Genomic DNA, 9545 nt, shown 5'->3' on the forward strand with positions numbered 1-9545 from the left:
TGCTCTCTTCATACTGTGCAGCGTAGTAAAATTTGAGAGAGAAAAACCGTGGAGTTTATCCAGCTTTGATTCCATGTCTAGAACGTGGTACTCGCCTTTGTTCATCTATCCAAACTGTTGTCGTTGCAATCCCTTCAAACTTCCTAAATTGTTGGGCCGTGGGATGGAGTCGGTCTTTTTTCCTTTTGCATACGTTTGCACCACTGTCCTCAGCCTCTCACTCCTGCTTTCTTTCTTGTTTTGCGTGAAGTCTGGTGCTTTGCGAGCCTCCTTACCTATGGTCTAAGTGGGGATTACAGTATGAGGCGGTATGAGGCATGTGGACCTTGTCGTGCCTCTACGAGCAGAGAAGAAGCAGCAGGGCTTTCAGGTTGATGGCACCTGTGCTGGCGGCGGCTGTCATCCGTAATACGTTACCATAGGAAATCCCGTGCGATTCCTAGTTGGATTTCATTTTTGCCAGCAAAATCCTTGTAGATTGAAGGTAATGCAGCAATTTAGTGACCTGAGGGGAGGATACTTGTTTTACTGGTGCTCTAGCTTGAGTGAATGGAAAATGGAGTTTGGGTTGCGCGCTCGCACTTGGAATGTAAGCATTCTGTCCAGAATTAAGGAGCCTACTTCACATGAGCTGTATGTGGGCTTTGCCAAAGGGGGACAATATTACCTGTCTACCCTGTTTTGGATAGATCATGTTCGCAACTTCCACTTGCGTTTATTTTGTAGGCGGATATTTGGAGCATGGGAGTCCTGCTGTATGCTCTGCTGTGTGGCTTTCTCCCCTTTGATGATAACAGCCTCATGGCAGTCTACAGGAAGATCACGGTAGGTATTGGTGCTGGAATACGCTGGGAACAGACATTGCTAAGCATTACAAGAGGTCTTTGCTTTCCTGATGGCAGAACCTGTTGAGCTGTGCCTCGTGCGAAAAGGCATAGCTGCTGCATTTTGTTACACTGTGCTACTTTTCCTATCAATATTTTGTGCGTTTGTTTCTGTCTTCAGTTGTCCTTTGCAGTACTCTAGCTGGGTCCTGTAAGAAGGTAGGAAACTGAATTTCAGGAGAAGCATTGTCTTGCTGGTGGGCTGGATTTTTGTGTCTGAGCCTTGATCTGGCTTCTCCCTTTATTGTATGGAATAGAATTGCAACTATGTAATTTGATTTGCCAAAAATAATGTTCTTGCACGTCAGCTATTCTCATCACAGAATCCCAGATTAGCAGGGGTTGGCAGGGACCTCTGGAGATCATTCCGTCCACCCCCCTGCCAGAGCAGGGTCACCCCGAGCAGGTGGCACAGGAACGTGTCCAGGCGGGTTTGGAATGTCTCCAGAGACGGAGACTCCCCCACCTCTCTGGGCAGCCTGTGCCAGGGCTCTGCCACCCTCAAAGTAAGGAGGTTCCTCTTCATGTTGAGGTGGAACTTCCCATGGTCAAGTTTGTGCCCGTTACCCCTTGTCCTGTCCCGGGGCACCTCTGAAAAAAGCCTGGCCCCATCCTCCTGGGGACTCTTGTGACTGGCCTAGGCGCTCTGTGCATCCTTGGCATCCTCAATTTTACAGCCAGAGAATGTCGCCCTCCCCACAAGAGGCCACGAGATTAATATTCTTTCAAGACTACAGCATCCACCAATAGCCCAAAGGGCAGGCAGGCTGCCTTTTGACACGTCGCACCCCTGTGTTCTCAAGAACTCCGCAAGGGCAGCGGAAGGTCCCACCAACTTGTAAGTATCTCATGGCTTACCCCCAGAGCAAGTTTGTCCATGATTTTTATGGCAACCTTCTCACCAGTGAGGAGATGGCGTGTGAGTTTCACCTTTGCAAACCCACCTAGGATTGGAAAAAGAGACGTTGAAAGCTCAGCGTGAGGACACGTTTTCTTGCCTATAATCTCACAGGGGCAGCGGATGTGTCACACACACCGCAGGCAGCGTCTTCACTAGAGCAAGAAGCGATCACTGACGCCAACTTTCAGTGACACTGCCAGAGCTCTGCCACGCAAAACACACAACAGAAACGTGCCCCGTGCCTTCGACAGCAACAGTTAACGTGTGCTTAGGGAAGCACGAGAGCGGTCAGACAGGGCGCGCGCATCGGGTTGTGCCCACGGATCAGGCCTACCTGTTCCAATCGTTTCACGTAATTCGTAGCACTTGAGAATTTCCTCATAATCACCTAAAGCCATTCTGAGAGGAACGGGGACCTGGCAATTCTTCTCAGCCCCTGTGAGGAGAAACTGCAGCCGGCCTTTGGGCTTCTCCACGCTGAGCAGACTCTGGAACGGAAAACGCATTTACTGCAGCCCAGCGCGGGCCGGGGCGGGGGGCGACCTGCGCTGATGACCAAGCGCTACACCCCCAGCGGGAAATTCACCAGACGGGGCAGCCCTCAACATTAGAGGTGCCCTGCCTCCAGCCAGGAGGAGGAGAGGGATAACCGAGTTTATTGGGCTCTGTGGATTCGATGTCCTCGCGTATTAGAGCCACAAAAGCATAAAGACATGGTGGACACCGGTGCGCAGTGTACCCTGTTGCCATTGAATCATAAAGGAACAAAATCTGTTGCTGTTTCTGGTGTGACAGGTCTCAAGAACTGACTGCAAGTGAGCCGGCCTGGGAATAAATGGCAGATGCACCCCGTTGTGACTGGCCCAGGCGCTCCACGCATCCTTGGCGTAAACTATCTCAAGAGAGGGTATTTCAAAGACCCAAAAGTGTACGGGTGGGCTTTTGGTATGGCAGCTGGAGGGACTGAGGACATGACACAGCTGCCTGCCTTATCTGGTCTTTCAGCTGACCCTTCTGTGGCGGGACTGCTGAAGGTTAAAGAACAGGTAAAAGGTTAAAGAAGGTTAAAGAACACCCAATGGCTGCTGCCAGGGTGATACCCTCGCTGGTGATACAGTAGCCTTGAACAGCACAAAAGGCTGGGGTGGAAAGCCCCTCAGGCCTCACTGATACCCGGTTGAAAAGAACATCTGGTTCCCTCCTTACTGGAGTAACGTAGCTAAGTTTGAAACGCTTTGTAAGCGGATGGGTTAGACGTCTGCTGGGTTTAGTTGGATACAAGGAAGTCTTGAGACGTTGTATCCTTGAGGAGAGTAGATGGGAGAGATGCTAGAATAAGCTAGTTTGGTGAGAACTGGAGTTGCAAACTAAGCCAAAAGACGAACGGAGTGTGCGCGGGTGCAACTGTACCCGAGTTCAACCAGCAGACACGGTGAGGAAGACTATTGACGACCACCAGAGGACCCTGGAAGACCACCAACGGACACGGATGCGCATGCATCAGGGACATTTACATATTAATGAGTTGTAGGTGCTAATAGGAGTATGTTAGTCATTTCTGGGAAATGTAATTAATGTGTATATTCTGATTGCTTGTAGCCTTTGTAGTTGAGCAACTCGGCGCGCACTCTAGGCGGAGCGATCCCCTGTGCGCCCAGCGCTGCAATAAAGAATGCCTGCTTTGACACTCCAAAACCGAGTCTTAGAGAGTCCTTAATCACCGGCTCATGGTATCAGGGGTGCATCAGCGACAGTATCGCACCAGCCGAGAGTCCCCGATTCCCATCCGGAACCTGGTTCGTCGGCTGGAGACCCAAGGCGTGATCAGCAAGCCTTCCACCTGGAGAGGCATCCAGTACACCTGGAACTGACTGCCCCAGGGGTGCAAACACAGCCCTGCTGTTAGCAAAGCACATCCCTGAAATGTTATTAGTAGCTAGGGTTGGAAGGCCTTATGGGAGTTCTCACAAATAATGAAGATTCTATCCCCGACTTTATCAGGCATGAGCTAATTAAAAGAACTCCTCATCAAGGGAGGCAAGTCGTGCATCATTCTCCAGGAAGCACGTGGAGCGTAAGGACCTTGAGGATGGTACTAATCTACGTGTTTTGAGACGTTTAGCCGACTTGTCAGGAAAGTGAAAATTCTTAGTGTCCCAAGCTGAACTACCTTCATTAGAATACTAAAAATCACGCCCATAGGTCAAGACAACCCTTGCCCAGGTGAAGACCCTTCCCTTGAGCATGTGTGGTAGCTGTAACTTGACGGTGTAACTGTATGTGAGTTACTAACCAATCAAATAGGGGTGGGAGGTACTAACGTTATAGCGATGTTGTAAAACGTGTATAAAAATCACACGGAGAGTTCTGATGGCTGTGCATGACAGGAGGAGGTATCCCCCATGCACCCGGTGCTGTAAATAAACTAACGTCGGCTTTCTAAACCCCAGAGCTGGTTTAGAGAGCGATAATTTCGTTATGGATGTAGATAACCCACTATTTGCCATGGCCCGATCCAGACGGCACTGGGGAAGGGGGGAGCTGCAGAACACCGGCAGTACGTCGATGACATCATTGTGTGGGGTAATACAGCAGAAGAGGTTTTTAAGAAAGGTAAGAAGGTAGTCAAGATTATTTTGAAAGCAAGTTTTGCTACACAAAGAGCCTGAAGTAGCCAGTTCTTAGGAATCGGGTGGCAGGATGGGTGTCGCCAGATCCCAAGGGATGCGATTAACAAAATAACATCTATGTCCCCACCTACGAACAAAAAGGAAGCACAAGCCTTTTTAGGTGTGGTGGGTTTCTGGAGAATGCACATGCCAGGTTGTAGTCAGATTGTGAAACCTCTCTGTGAAGCGACTCGAAAGAAAAAGGAGTTTACGTGGGCTCCTGAGCAACGACAGGCCTTGGAGGCAAATTCAACAAGAGACTGTGCGTGCAGTAGCCCTTGGAGCACTCCAAACAGGATGGGATGTTAAAAATGTGCTCTGTACAACAGCCAGGAACAATGGCCCTGCCTGCAGCCTCTGGCAGAAAGCACCAGGGGAGACTGGAGGTCGACCCCTAGGATTCTGGAGTCGGGGATGCAGAGGATCCGAGGCCAACTGTACCCCAACTGAGGAAGAAATCTTGGCGGCATATGAAGGAGTTGGAGCTGCTTGAGGGGTAACTGGTACCGCTCCTCCTGGTGCCCCGATGATCAGTGCTGGGCTGGATGTTCAAGGCTAAAGCTCCTTCTGCTCGTCAGGCCGCTGATGCTACCTGGAGTAAGTGGGTTGCCTTAATCGCTCAGCGAGCTTGAATAGGAAACCCAAATCGCCCAGGAATCGTAGAAGTGATCACAAACTGTCCCGAAGGCAGAGACTTTGGAATGCCACCAGAGGAGGTGGTGACCCGTGCTGAGGAAGCCCCACCGTACAATGCGCTCTCAGCTAATGAGAAGGCAAGTACGCCTTGTTCACTGATGGGTCTTGTGTATTGTAGGAAAGCATCGAAGGTGGAAAGCTGCTGTGCGGAGTCCTACAGGACAAGTCGCAGGAGCTGCTGAAGGACAAGGTGAATGGAGTCAATTTGCAGAGGTAAAAGCCGTCCAGCTGGCCTTAGACATTGCTGAACGAGAAAAGTGGCCGACACTCTATCTCTATGCCGACCCATAGATGGTGGCCAGTGCTCTGTGGGGACGGCTGAAACAGTGGAAGCAGAGCAACTGGCGGCGCAGAGGTAAACCCCTCTGGGCTGCTGAAGTATGGCAAGATATTGCTGACCAGCTGGGGAAACTAGTGGTGAAGGTACGTCATGTAGATGCCCATGTACCCATGAGGCGAGCCACTGAAGAACATCGAAATAATCAGCAAGTGGATCAGGCTGCTAAGATTTTCCAGACACGTTTGGACTGGGAACGTAAAGGTGAACTGTTTTTAGCTCGGTGGGCCCATGACACTTCAGGTCACCAAGGGATGCAACATACAAATGGGCTCGTGACCGAGGGGTGGATTTAACCACGGATGCTATCGCGCAGGTTACCCCTGACTGCGAAACATGCGCTGACGTCAAGCAAGCTAAACGGTTGAAGCCTTGGGGGTGTGGGGGATGATGGGTGAAATATAAATACGGGGAGGCCTGGCAAATAGACTACATCACACTCCCTCAGACCCGTCAGGGTAAGCGTTACGTGCTTCCAATGGTGGAAGCAAGCACCAGATGGTTGGAAAGCTACGCCGTACGCCACGCCACTGCCCGCGATACCATCCTGGGCCTTGAAAGGCAAGTCTCGTGGCGACATGGTGCTCCAGAAGGAACCGAGTCAGCCAATGGGACTCATTTCAAACACAGTCTTATAAGTACTTGGGCCAAAGAACGTGGCGTTGAGCGGGTATGTCATATCCCCTGTCACGCACCAGCTTCCAGGGAAGTTGAGCGATACGATGGATTGTTAAAAACTACCTGAATGCAATGGGTGGTGGATCCTTTAAAAATTGGGACAAGCCTTTAGCACAAGCCACCTGGTTAGTTAACACCAGGGGATCCATCAATCGAGCTGCTCCAGCTCAATCAGGCCTTTTACGTATAGTAGAAGGGGATAAAGTCCCTGTGGTGCGTGAAAGGAATACGTTAGGGAAAACTGTTTGGGTTTTTCCTGCCTCAGGCCAAGGCAAACCCGTTTGTGGGACTCTTTTTGCTCAAGGACCTGGTTGCACTTGGTGGGTGATGCTGAAGAACGGAGAGGATCAATGTGTACCCCAAGGAAATTTGACCCCGGGTGGGAATACTTAATTCTGAATCGCATGATATTGTCATATGACACTAACGGTGTTCTATCAGTGTTTTTTCAGGGTAACGTAGTAGTAATGAACCTGAACCAACTTCATCAAGTGTCATCCAGCAAAACTCTTTGAGATGGACATGCTACCCAGGGGCATGGCCCACAATGAATTTCATCATCTTTCCTACCCCTGAGAGTCTACTATGGTAGACGAAACGCTACAGTTATGAACTAAATGGACTCAGTGAACTTTTCTGTATAAAGTCAAGATATAACTGAGTAACCTCCGTCTGTCTGTCTATCTATCGATCGATCTACGCGTGTGTGTAGGTTTGATAGATAAACGTATCAGTGATCTGAGCACGACGCAAATGGTATGGAATAAGGAGTGGAATGTCCTGGTTTGAGGTAAAACCAAACCAACTGTGCGTTCAGTCATTTTACTTCTGAGCTAGGCCTCTTCTCACTCTGAAATTAACAGCACGTTGTGCCGAAAACGGTTCGTTCTCGGTGCGATAAGACCAACGTTTGCAGCTTGTGCCGAGGAGCGGCACGCAGGGAGGCTCTTGCTTATACTTACTGCCGTAACACCCAAGCTCAGCTCATTTCGTTATTTGCCCCGTTGGAGGGTGGGAGGCGGAAAAGCGCAGAGGGGTCCCACCTGCGGGGAGGGGAGGAGCGGACGGGACAGGGGACCCCAAACTGGCCAACAGGGTATTCCAGCCCACCTGTCCCATGCTCAGTATGAAAGCTGAGGGATCAAAGGGTCAGCTCGCTCTCTTCAATGGGCAGCGTCCCAGCAGGGCCCTGTCTGTTCGTCAGCCTGGGATCCCCACCCGCGTGCTCCCGGCTCCGGCTCTGGAATCCAGCTCCCACCCGTCTCCGAGTCCAGTCTGGGACTTCCCCAGTGCCTGCCGGTGACGGCATCCTGGGAGCTTGGTACGGCTTTGTATATGCTGTGTCTATTTCATTATTTCCTTTTTATTTTATTATTAATATCACATTAAAGTGGTTTACTTTCTTCTAAACTCGTAAAGTCTCTTTAATGTCTCCTCCTCCTCCTCTCCCTGTGCAAGACGTGGGGGGGAGAGCATCTGTCGCCGGCCATCGGCCAATGTGGCCAAAACTGTGAGAGTTACCGACACCATTCCCATCCCAAACCCAAAGCACAGCGCTGCCGCAGCTGCCGCAAGAAGGTCGATTCCATCCCAAACGAAACCAGCACCCAGTAACTCGGGATATCAATAATAATAATCAGTAATTTTAATATCAGTAAACATCTAGGTATGCTCGGGTTCCTCAGGCAGTCTCGGACCTGATCCTCCCCAACGATGGGAAGGATTCATGCTCCTGGCAGAGGTCTGGACGTATTTCTGCAGGTGGGTGGTGGCAGGATGCCCTTTGACCACACAGCCGGGTTTCAGGCCTCAGGCCAAAGGGGCCGCAGAGTACTGCCTGCGGCAGGGGACGTGCGCAGAGGGACCGCAGGCTGCGGCCAGAGCCAGCGGTGGGCTGACTCCCCTGGGAGAGCCCAGGTCCCAGCGGGGGGCAGGATGGGCTGCCCCTCCCGGCAGGGGTGGCGGGTCACAATGGGCCCTTGGTGACCTACCCTTGTGACAGCTGGTGATGTCCAGCAGCATGCGCATGGCAGCCCCACAGTGTCCCGGACACTCGTGAAGAGTGGACATGGGTGATCCGGCACGTGCAAGAGTCCCTGTGCGCAGAACGCGTGTTTCCCTGCGACCCCTGCCACGTTCCCCCCCCAGGGCCAGGGTGTCCCGCAGCAGGTAGGAGTGCGGCTCTGGGCCGGGCCAGGGCCACAGGGACCCCAGGGCACCCGGGCCCGGCGGGCCCTTCCGCAGGGGCTGGGGGCAGGAGAGCCGGCGCCAGGGCCGGCTGGGCGAGGGGGGACTGCCCGCTGGAAAACGGCGTCCTGCAGGAGTTCCCCCCAGCCCTGCCCAGCCCCTGCCACCCACCACCTCCCTGCTCGGGCCAGGCCGCACCGCGCTGGGGCCGCTCGCCGTGGGCAGCCCCCTCCCCACCCTCAGCCCTCTCCTCTGTCCCGCAGGACGGCGAGCGGTTGCCCTCGGAGCAGCCCTGCACCTGAGGCGGCAGAGGACCAAAGGGCCGGGGTGGCCGCCGAGGACCATCAGCGGCCAGAAAGCCCCAGGCAACGCCGGGTGCAGAGCGAGGACTTGGGCTGCGCCAGCCTCCTCATGCTCCAAGCGGAGGAGGAGAAGAGCCCCGGCATCCCCGCCATGAGTGAGTAGCGAGAGGACCCCAGGGGACCACCTCCAGCCTTGGGGCAGAGAGCAGGGCAGGGAGAGGCCGCTGGGCCGGCGGGAGGCAGCGGTGCTGCCGGGCTGGGGCCTTTCCCGCCCTGCTGCCAGCACCATCCCGGGGGAGACGGGGCAGCAGCACCCCGGGCCAGGGCTCGCTGGGAGCAGGGCAGCGGGCGCAGGGCTGGAGAGGGGGCCCCTCTCTTCCCTCTGCCTCCTGCCGCGGCTACAGCTCTCCCCGCGCTTGTTCCTCATCAGGTGGAGCTGCTTCTGCCGCCAGCTGCTGGCTGAAGGGCGAGGAGAAGGAAGCCCACACCTACGTCTTGGCCTTCCTCGACGGCACCCAAAGGGTAACGGCAGCCTTTGCCAGGCAGGCTCTGCCCGCGGCTGCCGGCCGCGTGCTGCCGTGCCTGCTGCCTGCGCGCGGGCCCTAGGGGGACTGCTGGCTGTGCAGGGCTGCTCCCCCCCCGGCCCCCTGCGCCATCGCTGCACCCCTCGAGGCCCCGCTCCTGCTGGCCCTGCTCTGGCCCTCATCCTCCCTCTCTGTCTCTCTGCTCCCTGGCTGTCAGGAAGAGGCCTCCAAGGTGAGGTTCCTGGTCTCCATCCGCATGCTCTGCACAGCCTGGCTGCAGGGCAGGTACCGGCCCAACCTCAGATCAGTGCATGAGCTGGTGGAGAAAATGGAGGTGAGGGCACCCAGCGGGGCCGAGGGAGGGGGC

The sequence above is a fragment of the Rissa tridactyla genome, chromosome Z (genome assembly GCF_028500815.1).
Source record: "Rissa tridactyla isolate bRisTri1 chromosome Z, bRisTri1.patW.cur.20221130, whole genome shotgun sequence".
NCBI classification, from domain to species: Eukaryota; Metazoa; Chordata; class Aves; order Charadriiformes; family Laridae; genus Rissa; species Rissa tridactyla.